The sequence below is a fragment of the Clarias gariepinus genome, chromosome 8, assembly GCF_024256425.1.
Source record: "Clarias gariepinus isolate MV-2021 ecotype Netherlands chromosome 8, CGAR_prim_01v2, whole genome shotgun sequence".
NCBI lineage: Eukaryota > Metazoa > Chordata > Actinopteri > Siluriformes > Clariidae > Clarias > Clarias gariepinus.
The window spans coordinates 17506876-17526194 of record NC_071107.1 but is presented as its reverse complement, the minus strand read 5'-3'; the positions used below and the strand labels follow the sequence as shown (position 1 = coordinate 17526194).

Genomic DNA, 19319 nt, shown 5'->3' with positions numbered 1-19319 from the left:
GAGGGCTTACTCTTGGATCTCACTTAATTTGAAGGGCTTCTCACCAGGAAATAACACTCCCTGGGAAATTAGGAAATATTATCTCGATCAAAAACAAAATCCATGCTAAACAGCCCTTACGCAGACCACTTGACAAATACTTAAAAAAAAATTCTGATCAGGAAAACGAAGGACCGACATTCGATATCAACCCAACATATCTAACTAACAATTTAGTTCTCAGAATAAAATAGTTTGCATGCTTTCATGCTGGTAAAATTTGAGATACTTACTATGATTATTATTACTATTATGGCTCAGGAATGAGCTTCTATTCCAAATGAATGCTTCGGAAATAATAGGTCATGGCTTCAGCAGACGACAAATGTAATCAAACTGCATGGTCTGTCTCACTCCTACTCGCCGTAATGCAACACAAGGGCTCGGTGTAAAGTCCTAAGGTGCCTTTTGCCCAATTAGGGTCCACATGTGAGTGCTTTCTGAACAGACATCACAACATCAAAAGCCAGAAACCCGAGGACAATGAAAACCCTGCTTTCAGCATCTGAGCAAGTCGCTGAACCTCATGAGACACCGAAACCTACATTAATCTAAGTGAATGAAAGAGAGAAGATCTCCATCTATATTTCAGGATGCTGGTCATCTCTTTCTGAAGATTTTCAAGAAATGATCGAACATGATCACATCTTTCAATGTGGCGTGATTTCTAAAATAAATAAAAGAATTAATAAGTACAATAAACAGATGATTACACTATCGTTCTGGATGGCACTCAGATACAGATGTTTGTCAGTGGAACCTTTTTTAGGTTTTCACAACCTGGCTTATTCAGTCTCCCGACAACTTAGCATTATGTTCTCTTCCAGCTTTCAACACAATTAAATTAGATCATCATGAGCTAGACAACAGTAATTACCTGCCACAGGTATGTGGGAAATCTATGGACTGTGTGCATCAACATGGTGGGGACTCTAGACGTGAACTTCTGTAGGTATTTGAGTGTGCTTAAAACGTGATCTTGCTGCTGCTAGCAGTGTGTGAAGTTCCATTAACCTTCGTCAGTATTTGTCGCTTTGTCTTACGGGCTAAAGTGACAAAAAAAACATGGCGATCTATGCAACATTACAATGGTACCTACTCTTACAGGAAATAGATATAACTCCCTCATGAGTTACGACATAACATGATTATGTGTTGCCAGGTTTTACTCACTACACACAAGTCCAGAGTTATTTCATCCACTTACCAAGATTCCACTTGTGTAGGAGACATTAATAGATGTTAAAAATATTAATGTTTTATTGACTTTAGTATCAAAGTTTGTTTTAACAATAGTTTCTTTGGAAACAATATACTTTTAGATTAAAGGTCCCACATAAAGTTAACAATGGGGACAAGTCCCCAAAGTCTCTGTTAATGTTACAGCTGAAATACTATGATAAATGCAACAGATAATGCATTTTAATACCTCAAACAAATTTCCTCGGTTTCACTACTTTTCCTGAACACTCCGTTTAAGTTTCTATGTAAATGAGGTTGTGCTTAGCCACACCCCAAAAGTGAGCAACATAGTTAAGCAACAAGCTGACTAGGTCACATTAGCGGGAAAATCTAATTGGCTTGTTTAAACCCTAGTCAATACAAGGGACAAAAAAAAGCAGGGAATGTTTTTTTTCCCTCTCCTAATGGTGTTTGTTTGCTTACCAGGTCCCCTTTTTGCTTTAATTACAGCATATCAAGTCTATCACACATCGCAAATAAACAATCTCGTTAATCCAGACAATTTTAGATGACTAATCTTTTGCAAACACCCTGCATTTTTCCAATTTTATAACACAAAATCATCGGAAGATCTAACTCAAATACCAAGAGCTCTCTATGCGGCATCACATTCAGGGTCCCCAGCGTGATTAAGGGCCCTTAATTTAATGCAAGAACATCACAGCCATCGTGTATTACAAAAGAGCTGAACGCCTCACTTTTTTAATAGAAAAGTTTTTCTAGCAAACTGGAACACTGGGAATCCCTTCAGAGAAATGTCAGAGAAACCCTGCCTCCCTGAGCAAGCTCTACCTCGTTCCTACCATTGATTTGGCCTGCAGTTTGAAATGACATCTAAACCAATTTCTTATTGCCTCTTATTTGTTCCTTCCCACCACCAAATGACCTTTCATTCAGGATAATGGGCGAGTGCACTTTTGTACAGCTTCAGTGTCAACTTTGTTGAGATCCTATCAGCACATACCTAACATTTTGCAGTCCACCGAGGCCTATGAGGAAAGAGATACGAGTAACATTTTCGAGCGGTGTGATTTAAAGGTCAGCTTGGTTAATAAGGCAATCATATCTGAAATGCATAGAAGAAATATGCTGAGAATGATCAAACATAACACATCTGTTTATGAAGTGTTCATGGCTATGAATTTTAAACGTATCTTCCCGGCAGAGTGCTGTTCTCTCATTACGCAAACCGATACGAGTCTCAGCCTCGACGTCCACAGCTTGTATGCTTTCGGGTGGACAAGATTCGCTCTGGAGGTCTGTGACTTATTAATCATAGGTCAGACACATACTCGGAATCGTTCAGTGAGAATCTATTAAGTAAATGAGAAAATCTGGGTTAGAATACTTTATATCTGGCAGTGTGTTTACTCCAGTTTGTTACACATCGTCTAGGCAAAACAGGTCAAAGCAACATCTTTATGAAATGCAGCATTTGGAAGCAAAATCAGCAATGATACACTACTACTAATTATCATCCAAAATGTTTTTGACAGCAATCCCTATGCCAGTAATCTCCGGCTTGGCGCTCTGCCAGTCATGCTTATTTATTTGATTTCAGTCGCAGTCAAATGCAGGCTGTAATGGAAGCAGCGGTCACTGTGGCATCAGGAGGGAAAAACAAGCAACCTTTCCTCGTTTCCTTTACCAACCTTGCTTATCTTGCGCGCTGTATGAATTTCATTTCAATCACTGAAAAACAAACCACATAATCGTACCAATTACAAAGAAGCAATATTGTAGGTTTATATAGAAGGAAACCTCAAGATTTCAACTTATTATTCCATCATACCATATAAAGTTGAATTATTACAGACAATTTTATATGCAAAAGTTGCCAAATAAATAAACACATCGGCTCCGTTCCGCGGTAATCCAACACATCTCCGGGGTGAGAAAGAGATTCCTCAGCTCGTGCATTATGCAGCGGACATGAATTTCTACATTTCAGCTACCTAGCAAAATGCTTAAGCAAACATACAATATTGATCTTCCTGCTTGTCTGTTCTGAATGTTGTCTATAATCATTTCATAATCCATCAGGACTTGGCTCTTTTGCCAAACAAGTGTCATGACTTAATTAGTTATCAGATAAGGTAAAGGCTGAACCTGTGAATGACAAGCCTAAGTGTAAGCTGTCCGTGCTGCTTCTTGCTTTTCAATGCCTCATAAGAAACTAAACAAACAGTGAAATAATTCACAGAAGTGGCAGTCATCAAATCTCCCGCTACACTGGCCAGGCTGGGATGCAGCACGTTCGAATTTTATAACGGCTGTAACAGAACGCTTATACTATTAATCACCTGGTAAGTCTTAAAAGCAAATGAGGTAGAAATATGCTGAAATCACATACTGTAAATGCTCTCAAAACATCATAAAAAAGAAAAAAGGTGTCCTTTTGTCTAGATCAATTAGTAGTCAAAAAGAGGTTAGTTTATCGCTTGTAATGTAACTGAGAATTTATCTTTATCTTTATAAGAAATACTATGGCAGCTCCAAAACCAATAGTTCTAAATCGAGGCTCATGCAGAACAACACTCTTTCCTGTGAGAAACTCCATCACCCTTGTTTAGACTTCAAGGTCTCCACTGCACAATAAACCAGGAAACATCACACCTCCACAATTAGTATACATACATACACACACACACACACAATATTTCCTCCTTCTAATAAAGCAAGTCGAATTTAAGGTAACACATTAAGCATTAAGCCATTTTGACTTTATCAGTGCAAATTAACAGGCTGGCCTGGTTTATATCCACTTAAACCGTTCATGCACAGAGTAAAACAGAATCAATGTTTTAATGTTTATGGTGGCTGCGGTTTGAGCAGTCATTACAACACGTATTAGTAAGAGTCTGACCTGTCAATAGAACAGAAAATGCATCTATGACTTTCGAAATGTTAGAAGATTTAGGCTACGTACACATTACAAGTACATTCATAACTACAAATGTGCCATCTGGGTTAGAACACATTGTATTTTGCGCAGATTCTTGTCAAATGACCAAGTATCGGGTATATATGAGATCCAGGCTCATATACCAAAGTAACTCTGATCCGATCTGAAAAACATACGATTTGTGCGCACAAACAGCCCTAAAAGATCAGATCTGTGTCGCATCGAACTTAAGTCATACATCATATGGAACAAAAAAGTAAGTACTACAGAGAAAAACATATTTACATACACAACCCATGAAATCACGATCAGTTACAATGCTAATAAACTTCTCACTAACGTTTATACACTTCCTGTGGTAAACACGTGGAAACAAAAATATCAGCGTTTCTTTTCCAAAACTAAACTGAAATCATCTCGCAGCATCCATTGCAGTGAGCGCCAGCGAACATCAACACGGGGTGATAAACGTCTGGCGCAGTGCATGATGCCAGGCACGAGTGGTGCAGGAGAGGAGAAAGCGTAGAGAGAAGCGCTCAGATGTTTATCAGGCAACAAACAATACTTTGTCATGTTTCTGACAGCCAAGAACCAGTCTGGTGAGTAAAATCACACTCTTGACAGTTACCCCAAAGCAGTCACAAATTACCTGCATGTTATTTAGTGTTAAAAATAATTAGGATCTAATGATTTATCTGAGCACTGTGTCATTATGGAGAAAATAATGAATGTAGAATTCAGCGATTAGTCCTGTTGCAAGCTAAGTAAAAATGCATAACAATTAGTAGGTGCATAAAATGAGGTAATAGTCATCGAAAAGATGACACAAATTTTTTTTTACATTTTTTTTACTGCAACGCTAATTACCGGTACTGGCAGATACGTTGGTGCTAATAATATCTTTACTAAAGGCGAAAAAGAACAAGCAAACAAAAATATAATTGCTCAGAAGAGCAACAACTCTCCCCCCCAAATGAAATAAAAAGGCTTTTAGCCATCGTAATGATTTACAAAGTGACGAGTCAAACAGATTTACGGCGACAGCCTGAAAGGAACCCAACACAAATACAATTACTGCTCACGTGACTGCTGCTGCCAACCCCCCTCCACACACACACACACAAAAACACAGCCAAATAATAGAAGCCACACTATACATACAAGCTCGGAGCTTCCTTAATTCCTTCAAGAAACAAAAAAACACAGAGACAAGGAATGCTACTTGTTACAAGTGTATTTTAGTGACAGAGCCTGACAGCAGTGCTGAGTAAATTTGGAAGGTTTTGCTGAAGTCCAGCCACTCGCATTGCTCAATATGTGTTGACCTGATGGAGCATGGCCAGAAGGCAGTCACGTGTGCTAATTCTTTAGACACGAGCTGCAGCTAACAACACAGGCTACGCCGCCTCATTAAAAGGGTCAATACACAAAAAAACAGTTATTCCTTTACCTAAATAAACCATTTTTTAACAGAATAACTGACCTTGATGGGTAAAAACAACACCAACTCTCTTGTTGTTCATTTGTTAGGGATTTTTTTTTGGCTACTAACAGATTTCGAAAGCAGGAACATCATGGGGGTCAAAAATCAATGACTTGAAGAAAAGCAGCAAGAATAACAGCATACCTTTTGTCTTTGAGGCTAAATTTTCGTGTCTTCTTGACAGTTTTTATTTAAAAAAAATAATTAGCACAGTCTAATTTGTCGCTATTTAATAGCAATAATAACAATTATTATTATTATAAAATAATACAATGTTAGCACATTATTAACAATACTGTCTACAAAGTTTTCTTTACTGATTTCTTAATTATGCATGCTCACTTTGTGATTGAAAAAGCCCATTAAAATAGGCTTAAATAAATAACCATCTATGTCTCTCTCTCTCTCTCTCTCTCTCTCACACACACACAGCTTTCATGCTAATTAATGGAGAAGTAGACTCATGTGCCGCGGCCCCCATTGAACATCTATTTCACCAGCTTAAGTTATCCCACTTCAACACTAATAAACCAGCAGTCTTGCCTGCTGGTGTAGTCGATGGCAGTGGTGTGACGCAAGCTCTTAGTTCAGCCCCTTCCTTGAAAGCAGACCTGCAAAAATGTTTGTGTGGGTGTTGGCAGCTATTTGGGTGGGAAATCTCGACCGGCAGAAGCCCTCAGGGCAAGCCAGATTGAGTTTCCCCATTCCGGCGTTCCAAAGTCGAAAGAATTCGAGTGAAAATCAACCAGAAAGAAGACCGCGCACTTAAAGTCTCGTACGGCACTGCAGGCTTTTACTAAGAGAACTGGCTTCAGTTACATTCAATTTCATTAAATATAAAAAGCATTCAAATTAAACCGGGATTTTTATCAGATTTCTAATGAAGGAAGGTGTAAAACGATTGAGATTTACAGAGAACTTCAATACTGCGATGTGACTCTTAGCCACAGTACAGCATTTGAATGGTGCAAATGTTTTGAAGAAGGTCATAGGACAGTGAATGAAGATCCTAAATTGCAAAAGAGCAGCCAAATTCTGAGGGAACTGTATACACAATCATTGATAAACACCTCTTGCACATTTAAGGAACTCGGCTGGGAGTTATTACCACATCGCCCATATAGTCCTGACCTCACTTGAAACAATATCCACAGTCATAGTCCATTAAAGGAGTTCCTGGGAGACCAGCGTTTCAAACTTGAAACAGGCACACCTGAAACACCTGCTGGGATAAGCGCACTAGTGATTATTGTAGCATAATATAAAGCTAGTTTTTACCCTCATAACTGTGTTCTGCAAAATCAAAAGTCCTGGTTTGACTTGAACTCACAGGATGCTTCTAAGGGACGGCATTTCGCTTTTCCATAATCAGGATCGGAGTGCGCATAAAGAGGAACTGACTGTTATTTCTGATCAGGCTGTTTCTCATCCGTCGGACACAGTGTAAATTTGAGCTGGCATGTGCCACACGTCCCTGGTGACCACTTACCACAGATGCAAAATCAGGACACTCGTCCAACACGCAGACTCACAGACACATAGACAAGCCACCCCACCATCTCACTCACACCAACACAACTGGCAAAGCTTCTTAACTCAGCCTTGAGCTGAAAGAGAAAGCCTGAATGAATGCATCTAAAGCTTACTGAGAAATACAACAGCATGGGGGAGAAACACCAACGTGTGAGGTCTTTTATTAACCTTTGTTACAGATATAATGGCCAACAGAATGTTTATACTATAAAGATCATTATCTACTAGTTTAAAGTTCATTAAAAGAATGCTACTAACATAATCATAACGCTTCGTTTTTTAAAACACAGCCAGGGCCATTACAGCACTTCTATTCACTGTAAATGTTTTACATTTTTTCAAACGTTAATGTTCTTAAACACACTCGTGTACTTATAAGACGCTGGCACACGGAACATTCTGAGAACATTTAAAAGGCAAACTATTACACAATCACCACAAAGATAGCACGATAGACAATGATTACATGACAGGACATGATTTTATTACAAGAACCTGCGTGAACATGTAGGTGCTAGAAATAGGTTTTGCTAGCACTAATATTAACAGTGCTGCTTCAATTTAGTTACAATTGCCGGCAAAGTGGTTTGTTTCCTTCTTTGAATAATGATTCATCGTTGTAATCTTCAATGTTATCAGCATTAATCTGCAAAGCTTCATGCACTTCTAAAGTCATGATCGTGATGGTTGTTGTGAAAGTATCTGATTTGTCGCATCATAATTCTTGATTGCAGGCGAAGCGTTTTGGTGTTGAAGGAGACATAGCGGTGGAAAAGCATGAGCGGTTTATTATTTACCACCTTGGTTAAAAAAAAAACAACACAAAAACAAGCAACAGCACCTTGTGAGTGGAAACAGTAAAATAGACTGCTTTTACATAATGGACGCTTACAGATACAAAAAACGGCTGTATACTGATAAAATCTGGCATAGTCCGATTATCTTATCACAGGCCGAGCTGCTCAAACTAGTACCTCTGTGATCTCGTCATAGTGTAACAACAAGATTTCAGAACAATTTTTAATAGATCTAATGGAGTAACCTCGACCCGATTTTCACTGCTCATCATCAGCGTAGTTCCATAATCTGAACAGAATGGTAATATTGTTGTATTTCTAACCATTGCTAAAATTTCTTACTCTCCAAACCACTCCTTCTTGTCATTTGAGCTGTAAGGTACCTTACACTGTGTCACTGAACCTTTGACGTCCATACTTACACTCACTAAAGCCTTATTTGTTTGACAATATACACTCACCAAACACTTTATTAGGAACATTATACACTGTATAACACTGCATCAGGACTCGCTTTGCACTCAAAACAGCCTTAGTTCCTCATAGCTTGGTTTCCCCATGATGTTGGAAACATTCCTTTGAGATTCTGTTCTATGTTGACACGATTGCATCACCCAATTCCTGCAGATGTTTCAGGTGCACATCTATGCTGAGAATCTCGTGTTCTACCACAGGTGTCCTATTGTATTTGGATCCAGTGACTGGGAAGGCCACTGAGGAACATTAAACATTGTCATGTTTATGAAATCAGTTTGAGGTAACTTTCGCTTTGGTGCATGATGAATTATCCTGATAAAAGTGATGCACATAGTCAGCAACAATACTTAATTAGGCTGTGGCATTCAGGCGATGAATGATCAGGATTAACATGGCCAATTAAGTGTGCCAAGAAAACATTCCCCACACCATTACACCACCTCCACCAGTTTGGCTTGGTTGGCTGTTGACACAGGGCAAGTTGAGTCCATGGACTCATGCTGTTTGTGCCAATGTCTGTTAATGCCTCAGCTTAAATTATATGAGACTCATCAGACAAGTCTCCAGACTCCAGACAAGTCATCAGACTCCTATGCTTTTTCTTTAATAGTCCAGGTTTTAGTCATCCTGTGCCTGAGCCTGAGCTTTCTCTTCTTGGTTGACAGATCTAGAATCTGACATATTATTCTGCTGTTGTAACCCATCCACGTCAAGGTTCAACGTGTTATGCATACTGAGATCTTGCATAACAGTCTTGCCATTCTCTGATAACGTCTCTCATAAACAAGTCGTTTCTTTCTGCAGCTCTGATGCTCCCTGGATGTTTTTACTTTATTGCACCAATTTAAGTAAATTTAAGGGACTGTTGAGTGTGAAAGTTAGGTGTTATAAGAATACTCAAACCAGCCCATCTGGCACCAACAAATATGCTATGGCCAAAATCACATGGACATGATTTTCCCCAGTTCTGGTTGTTTTAAACTGCTGCTGGCACATATCTGTGTGATTTTATGTGCTGCAATGCTGCAAAATGATTAACAGATTAGATATAAATGAGTAGGACTACAGGTGTTTCTAATAAAATGCTCAGTAAGTAAAGAATACTGGATCACTATGTGGCACTGCATATAGTCAAACGTTTGCAGGTTTTATCCACAAAGAGCCTGTGCGGCTCCAGGTTGTCATTTAAAACCAAAGCAGGAGTCACACCTGATTCCACTTGTTTAATCAATTGGTCTCGGGCTTCAAATAACTGATGAGCTGCATCAGGTGCGTTCCTGCTTGGCTGGGATAAAAAAAATTAAGCCGTGCTGGTGCTTTACAGATACTCTTGCTACAGAGCGTGAAGTGTATCCTTCCTCCCTGGCCAGCCTTGTCTAGTAACCATTTTAGTTTTAGCCACACCTGTCAAACAAACACAGGGAGTGGTCTTGGTTTTGTGGTTTTCCTTGTTTAAATGAACACTGGGGATGGATTCTTTTCAGCACATCGAGACTGTTGCCAAGTGTCAGTGTTATGCATCACACAGTGTGCAAGTGTACATTAGGGGTGGGCTATACAACAAAAATATCTCTTAGCCGTTGACTATGTTAGATGGTGTGTATTGTGATGTACTGTACAGATGTTGCATGAGAATGTGTTCAGTGATGCTTTATTTAATGTCTATAAAATGCATTTGTATTTATATGTAATATTTTACGATTTTAAAGATATGGGGTAAATGTTTGCATTTACTGCCTTTACTTAGTTTGTAATTAATACAAAAACAAATGTTTTTTAAGAGCTATATAATCATATTTTGGGTATGTCAGCAAATTTCTTATGACATAATTTTAAATAAAATTATAAAATTACAATATTTTATACAGTAGTATATACCGCAAATTCAAGAATACTTTACACAATATTCAATAATACTTTTATGTATTTAATATTCTTTAAAAATGTACAAAATAATTATTTTGGAAATTATCAAAAATAAGAAAAAGTACAGAAATCTAAACTTTAAATTTTTCCATTTTAAAGATTCGCACAAATGTAACAAATTTTATTATTTTTACCAGAAGATCTAACATTATTGTTAATATTGTCATCATTTTTACCAGCTCTAGTTGATACAGAAGGCGAATTTGCCTCACTAATAGCTACAGTTTAACATTAAACGTTAATAATTAATGTGTGTTTTGTGCACACTCATACGTCTTGTATCTAGCCTGTGTTTAAATATCAGTGGTGATTTATGCAGACTGTGGTCTGTGTTTCACAAAAAAAAAAAAAAGAAACCACAAGCAGTCGCATTCAGATTGGGAACGAGCACAGCACAGACGCTCTCTCCTTTGTCACTGCGTGACAATCAGGTATCTGTTTGCCGTATGAAAAGAAATACAGAGAGCGTACACTAAGAGTGGAGCCAATGTTAAGAGGGGGATGAGAAGGACAAGCCCGGTTTAAAACTGGCCCGGTGGTAATTATGAAAAGACAAAAAAAAAAGAACTGGTTTAAAATGCTAAAACTCTAGAAAACCTGTTTAAACGTGGCTAAGCACATATGTCACTTCTTTTTTATTTGTTTAAATAAACACTGAAAACCAGAGGATCATAAAATGCATTCGGGATTAGATCAGCCCACGGCTGCACTTCAGCTCAGCAAAAACTGCTTTGCCAGACATTCCATTTTATAATATTTTCACACCGAGGTTCCAAATGTGGCTCTTTATCTAAAAAGCCCAGGCTGAAAAATGAAAAGACATGAGCTTATAAGAGTGTGAAGTAGTACAGTTGCACTGGGAGCATGAAGAAGAGGGAAGGGAACCAACTGGGCACCGAAAGCCAGGCTTACAGGACAGTTATTAACAACTGCATGATCCTGCACTTACCTGGGAAGTAGCGCTTGCGATCACATGCCAATTTGGTCATACGCAAACACACACGTTTTAACATCTCTAGATTCATAATGCTTTTATCTGATGTTGAAACACCAGGAATCCGAGATTGTGTCTCGGTTGCTTACGGCTGTCACCTCGCGAGCTCCGCGTTGAACCTGTCATGCATGAAATGCATTTGTGCAGCAACGCTCGTGTTCTCAGAAAACAGGCTTTCGCTTTCCTTTTTCGGGAAGTTAATAGCCACTAATGCAATAGCAGAAATGACTTTGTACTGGATGTGGTCTGAATTTAATTTACCAGAATTCATTTGTCAGGTTTACGTGACACCTTGTGGCTGCTTTCCGTTCAGCTTTCATTTTGTTCACCTTGCTACAATGAACGGCACAGTGTCAAGGTAGGTGTCATGATGTGAATCATCGAAATGTGAATGAAGAATAACAAACACTCTTAGGCTCTTAGGAAATTCTGCTTAATATGCTTAGAAAAGAGGAGTACGCATCCCTCGATGTCATGCTGAATGTAATGCCATTCTCTTTGTGATGGAGAAAACCTCCTCACACACTGACAAGGCTCACGCTATGTGACATGCTCAAGGCTTTCCATATGATAATGAAAAAAGCAACAGTACTAGATATTAAAAGAGATGCGCTTTAGCAGGTGGTGCTTTTTGAGTAGTGTGTGGCGTTGGACTATTGATCCTGAGGTCCCAGGTTCAAAACCCAGCACCACCCTACTGCCACTGTTAGGCCCTTGAGCAAGCCCCTTGACCCTCAAGCTCAAATGTTTAATGAGATAAAGTGTAAGTCACTCTGGATAAGAGGGTCTGCCAAATGCAGTGGATGAAAGTTACCTCGAAATATTTTTTAAACCTTTTGGTTTTGTGATTTCCACCCTAAAACATTTCACCTAAAATGTACGCAGGCGCACAAAAGAGACGTTACAAAAACGTGTAGAAGAATTTAATTCCGTCTTTCTTCCAATTGTTAATAAAGTGGATGATGCCACTGGTAAATAGACTCTCGAAAGCCTGAAAGGTTTTTCATCCCTCTCTAATCCCACAGAAGGATATTCAAATATTTCCACTGCTGACCTTTTTTCCACACATGAAACTTTAAACCTTTAAATTGCTGACAGTATGACTTTAATGTAAAAAAAAAAAAAAACTAGAACACTTGAGACTAGACAAGAATATCTAGATATTTAAAGTGGCTATCACTAAAAAATATAAATAAAAAGGTAACGAAAAAGTCAGATTTACAGAATTACAATAGAAACCTAATGACAACACTAGATTACAGCAACCACCTCTAAGCAGGTTCCACGTTTAATTTAACGTCTTATGTATATTTTCATAATGAAAATTCTTCTCAGGTGATTAAAAAAAACACACATCCTCTTGATACATCTTTATAAACATATTACTCTAGTAACATGGTATGTATTAAGGAGCTCCAACCCAAAAAGATTTAGTGAGCAGCATTACTTTCTTAACACCATTGTTTTAAGTGTTCAAGTGTTTCTCAGCGAGAGATTATATTACGCAATCAAGAGCAATTGAGATTATACATAACACCATCACTAGCAGCTCTGTGTCTCTCTAAATGAAGAGCTAGTCCAAATCAATCCTCCCAGAAGACAGCGCTTGCCTAAAATACAGCATTTGATTTTCCCATGCATGATCCCCAACTCACAGCTGTCTATTAAGTGAACATGAATAGAGCAGCAGGGCAAACGGCTTGACACGAAGAACATGGCTCAATAAATTTGTCGTAGTCAAAGGAAAACAGTTTGAGCGCAATATGTTTGTTTTTACTCAGAATGGATTTGCAAGGCACACAGCAGTTAGAAGGAAAGCGCACGGAGCTATCCTAAAAACCAAAGCTCGTAATCAGGTGAATTTTCTTGTGTGGCGAAACGTTTTTGCCACGGCGTCCAAGCCGCGAGCTCGAATATCAAGCGAGAGCGAGTAACTGGGTGTCGTTTAAGATTCGAGATTCTTGCTCTTTTGCTGACAGAAATGGGATACATTCACTGTGACATCTTCCGCGTTCATTTTTCAAAGAACGTCAAATCAAACATGCATGAGCCCATGACAGCGTAGCTTTGGAAGTCTCTATCCGAGGGAGAAACGCTCAGAGTGGCACAAGCTAGCTAATGCTGTGCCCATCACATTCTAAAGCTTGTGCGGTCATATTGTCAAACTGACAGCTGGAGGCACCCGACAACAACACATTCTTATGGGGACGTGAACTCTTTTGATTGAATGCAAAAGAAGTAGCTCCTGTCTCTCGCTCTTTTTTCTGGCTACAGGAAAGCAATAAACTGTCAGCGGACCTCAAGGAAATCAAGAGGTGCTGATGCATTTAAACCTGTTCTTTAAAAGAGTTGTACTTTACAAGGTAAAAATTCATAAGAGACAGAAACCACAAGAAGAAAAAACAAAACATTTAAAAGTGGTCTTGAGTGGTTTCCTGTTCCAGTGGTATTTATTTATTACACAGCAATAAACGCCCCTCTCCATTGTTACAGAAGTGTGTGAAATAGTCACTGGGTTATAAAGTGTATCTGACTTCACTTGTCAACAGGAATGAAAACTGCTGTATGAATCCCTTGTGGAGCACATGCAAACAGACACAAAGTCTGACTTATGTTAGAGAGTGGGTGTGTGCAGCTAGTGACGAGAAGGCTGTTCTACTCCGCGAAGGATAAACACGAGCCAACTATTTCACAACTCCCCACAACAGTGCACTAACAGTTAAATGTCAACCTGTCAAAACACTGATTAGTGTTCAAGCAGTTTTAAAGGACTAGCAGGTCTCTTGTGACTACAGGCAATACAGGCATTAAAATAACACTTAACTTGAGTTTAAGAAGTAGTCAACATGTTAAATCCTGCTTTAGAATATAAATCAGTAACAAACAGTGTTTCATCCAACTCTCAGATCAAAGTAGTAAGAGCTTAGACTTTGTTCGTATTTCTCTCATTTGTGTCATACATGCTTGTTGGACACTAAAGTCTAATGTTTAGTTGACTATTTCGGGTACATTGTTGATAGACAATTACTATGTAATTATCAATTACTAACACTTACAACAAGATGTCTAGAAGTGAGATCCATGAACCCCCATGGATCCTCATTGGTGTGTGTGTATGTGTTGGGGAGGGTGTGTCGTTTGTTACAGTGATGAAAATCACAACGTAAAAAAGTTATAATATTTATTACTGTTACAATGCAGTTACAATGATAAGAAATATGTTTGACTTGGACACATGTTCTTTTATGTTTAATAAATAGCTCATCATGTGCAATAAATGGCTAAAATTGTATTTACAGATTTAATTAACGACACAAATATCTAAACTGTTTTTCATTAAAAAAGACCTGTGCCTAGGGAGATTATGGAATATATCTATATATATATATATATATGATATGATTTTTCAGCACTACTGTGCCACTCAAATAAGTAAAAACAAAAAAAAACTTACCAATAAAACGCTCACATATAACACACCTGGCAGCTATATATAATCTTATTTAATAATCACTATTTAATAATCACTATCATAGTACACCTTCTTTCAGCTCGAGTGCAAATCTGTAATTTATGATCCACTCCCTCTTAACCTGTCCCCTCACACCGGCATGGCCCGGTCGTAGAGGTAGTGATAGCCCTCCTGGTAAAGCTGATCCTCGACCCGAGGCCCCTGTCTGCAGTAGTGACAAACGTACACATTCTCTGTTCCTGACTCACACACATTCACTGACATAGACCCTTCAGATTTCCCAGGCGTTTTGAAATACAAGCTGACAGAAACAGCATGAGAACAATTTGGAAAGCAGTTTGCCAAGTTTACCATTCTTGACTCTTACAACTTTTGTTGTGGTTAAGAACACACAAATTCAACATTATACAGTCTCTGGATAAAGAAAAAAGTCGAAGCGTAAGATACATATGACAGCTAATCAACTTTCACCTTTGCACCAAAGGCAATGTGAAGCAAAGGGAAGCTTTTACATTATCAGTGTCCACACAGCCATGTAAACATTGCCTCAGATTGTACAGTGCTTAAGAAGTAGGGAGGCTATTGTCCGGCAGAAAGAAAACATGAGCAAACCCGCCTGAACTAACAGTGTACAGGTCACTGTCGAGTGAAATAATGTTACAAAAATAAAAAATAAAGTGTTCTGGATGAAAAATAATATGCTGAAACAGCAGGGTCAAACATTTGTCAGGGTTGACAGGAGCTTCTCAGGTGTTATATGATATACTGTGCATGACAGCAGCATTTTTATTCTGTTTGAACATGATGGCTGTTTTATTAGTTCTAGTTCCTGGGTTTGACAGGACTTGAGCTGCTTCAGGAATAGGATGAAGTTAGCAGCTTTAGGCTAACAATAGTGCTCCTCGCTCAACCTTGCCCTTCCGTGGTTTGCTGGTGAAAGTCATGTTTCCCTAAATTCCCTCCGAAAGCCACTAACAAGGGAGGAAGGGGCCGCTCTTTTCTCCACACTGCTGAAGCTCTACTCGGGTCTGATCTTCATCTGCTGGTCCATCCAACAGCCCAGCGCAGAAAACCTGCAACTTCTTGCCTGACTAAAGCAGTACAACCATGACACCAGCCGGAGCGCCTTCTGGGACAGAACCGGTTTAGGAAATCGCACGTTTATTGCTTTGCGAGCTTGAAAGCAGCGTGCGAGTCGGTGTGATGGAAGTCCTCCGTACTGTAATAGTCATGCAGCGAACAGGCTGTTAGACTCACTCACGCCTGGATGGCGAGCTGCTCACAATACATTTCTCTACAATACTACACACACGCCTAACATCCTGTGCTGATCAGCAGCTGAGGGCATGACAGTGTGTCCCTGCCTAATCTGCAACAACACGGCTGGAAACGTGGAAAAGCGGATCGCTCCCAATATCACTAGGGTTGCATGTGCATGGAGCACCACAAAAGCCAGATTCCGCGTTTCTCATTCACACCAAAGTGGCCAGGAAATAAAAACGATCACCGGGCTTTGGTTTCAGATCGGGATCCGACAGCGCGAGCTGTTTTAGGCCAAAAACAAGAAACAAACACGAGCCACGATTCAAACGCTACACTTCAGCGATCCTTTAAGCCTGCGCTCCATTGTTAGCTGAGCTCGGCGCTAGCTTCGCAGGCTACACACACAGTCTATCACACACACATTCAAATGCACTGCACAAAAAAAAAAGCTTCGTGGAAATGAGCTCGAGGTGCGAAAACGGCTCGCAACTTACTTTCAGATCTGATCCGCGCGCGGCTCCGAGAAAATCCAGCCTCAGTCCGAGTCGCCCTGGGTATTTCTTTTTCTCCTTTATAGCTAGTTTGCAAAACAGTCGGGGGAAAAAACGCGCACAAGGCTTTCGCCGGAGTGCGACTGCCTCCTGAATCAACTAGCGTAGAGCACGGCAAGTTGAAGTGTCAAATTACACGGGCTATTCTATTACCACAGCCATGCTCGGCGGTTGCTAACAAAACGCGTCCCAGAGTGCTGGCCATGAGGACACTGAGCGCACTGACGCCTCACGCATCCTCCTGGAGTTCACAGCGCTCCTCTCTCCTGCTTTTACACTCCTAATCGCCCATTCACCCGCGCCTTTAGGATATTATTATTATTATTATTGTTATTATTATTATTTAGTGAAAAAATAACCGCGCGCACACCTCGTAGGCTTCTCTTTGTTTGTTTGTTTAAACTGTTTGCTTGTTTTTGTTTGTTTGGTTGGTTAGGTCAAATAATCATCTCATGTTTCGACTGGCGCGCGCGCGCCGTGCATCATCAGTTCAACCAGATTTTCAAAGCGGAAGTATTAGTCTATAATAGCTACTTAATTGTCCATGGTCACGTGACTCATATTTAGCGTCTTGGCACGTCTTGTGTAACAGTTGAACAAGAGCTGACGTAATTACTTTTACATTTTTTTTTAGTCTGGTGTTAACATTATCGCGTTACGGCAGCAATCAGCTAAGCGCGTGCGTAATCCCCCTAGCGTGCTTCCTCAAAAAGGAGACGAGAGGACAGGAGAAGAGGAGGAGGAAAAGGAGGAGGAGGAATGCCTGGTTCCGTATTTTGCGAGTCGCCGGCTCTGTGCGATAGAAAGCCCTGAATAACAAAGACGTGTTTGAGAGCGGCGGCGGCAGGCTCGCGCTCAGCGGTGACGTCAAGGAACAATGAGTCTCTCCTGACGGTGGAGAGAGAGAAGAGGAGCGCGAGCGAGCGAGCTCGCGCACCGAAAACGCACTGCGTCCTCCTCTTCTTCTTCATACAACACCGCGAGGCTCAGCTACCCCTAGAGGGTTATAAGGGGCAGGTCTAAATCTTTACGAGCGCAACACGGCATGCACTCATTCATTCCACGCGCCGCGATTAAGTCTTTCCAAACACTGACAAAAATTTCCATTACCCTTTATTGGTGAAAAAAAGCTCCTCTTGGATGCATTATGCAAAGTATGACATGAATGCGCAACTGAGTCCAAATGAGCCTTGTGCTAGCTTAAACGCCCATTCTAGTCAATTGACGTTAGAGCAAATTAGGCGTTGTTTATTTACAGAGCTTTGACCTCCTCAGTGTTATCTTTATACAGCTTCCTGATTCACTATGTTGCCCGGTGCTTTCCAAAGAACCATTAGCCGTGTCTTTTGAACAGTGTCCTTAGCTTTTCCACTGCAAGGCTTTGACACTAATGCATTGGGCTTATTCTGTGAGCACTCTGTCTCAAGGACACTAGCTTCTGTGCAGTTATCTAAGTTGGCAGGGATAAATCTGGCAGATGACATCACTGGTTTCAGGCACTCATTCATTTTTATTTCTGTCCTGTTCTTTATATGGTGATGGTCCGAATGACAAGAGAGGTAGAATGGGCAATGTCAGACTTCACATCTTTATCAGATCATTCTAGTTTTGATTGGGCGATCATATAATGTGAATTATTACATTTAAAAAATTGTTTAAAATTCCTGCAATAAGGTTTTGAAAATCCCCCGAGAAGAGACTGTGAAAGTGCTTTAACAGATGCTGAAGTTGCAGACATCTGGATTTTTTTTCTTTTTTGCAGAGTAGGCTGGTGGGTAGTGTTTTTCCAAAGATAGACATACCCATGTAACATCAGTATCAAAGCGAGGCTTAGTTATCACAAGTGACCCAGCATCTATTGTTATATACGTTTCAGACTGCTCATAATATCCTGTGTTATGGACCATTAATCATGTTTTTGTGATGTCACTCAAAGTTGCATGGGTTCATCACGTCTGGGGGAGAAAAAAAAACACAAGCAGTCAATGAACAGCCACTTTAGTTCAAAGCCAGTTGTTGTACGAACCCCTGGTGTTGATGGGTAGGCCCTCAACTCTTGCATTCTGAAACAATATGGCCAGATGGCTGCCAAGAAGATGGATGGACTATAGGTGGAGTGACTTCAGCTTGACTGAATTGCTGTATAATTTTATACATACACACAGCTGTGAGGTGTTATTACAGAGCACTTTGCATTATCAAAAGGATGCTTCAGTCTACATCCTTCATCCACAGTCTATATTAAAGCATTAAAATGCATTGTTGCTAGAATAAGGTTCTTATTCATTTTAAATATTTTTCCTTAAACACTAAATGCCTAATGACAGCCACGACTGCAGTATTTTTCCTTATATCTCCATCTGATATTAAAAAAAGTAATTGCACAAAGAATTCTCCATGCTAACATGACTTTCACACTGAGGTGTAGTGAACTCGACTGCCACGGTGAACCTCAGCTTGGCTAATTCCCTGACAATCACAGGGGAAATGATTGATGCTGTTGGGCCTTCAATTCTACATGATGGAGAGAGAGTTTCAGTTCTGCTGACATAAGCTTTCACACACAGGCCGAGCTTTCACAGATTATTTACAGCTCCTATTTGCTTTACACAGTATACTATCGCTCTCATGGACCTC

General features: G+C 39.8%; 1 protein-coding gene across 9 annotated transcripts in view; it reads right to left on the bottom strand.

The window, feature by feature from the left end:
• The window catches only part of zmiz1a (zinc finger, MIZ-type containing 1a), a 127065-nt gene extending 109871 nt beyond the window's left edge, over positions 1–17194 (bottom strand). For 3 of the 9 annotated variants that reach the window (XM_053501883.1, XM_053501886.1, XM_053501884.1), the window contains exon 1: positions 16626–17193. The gene's annotated coding sequence lies outside the window, so the exon portion shown is untranslated. Of the gene's footprint in view, positions 1–16625 lie in introns of all 9 variants that reach the window. The other 6 variants (XM_053501887.1, XM_053501892.1, XM_053501888.1 and 3 more) reach the window with 4 other exon arrangements.
• Positions 17195–19319: the final 2125 nt, after the last annotated feature.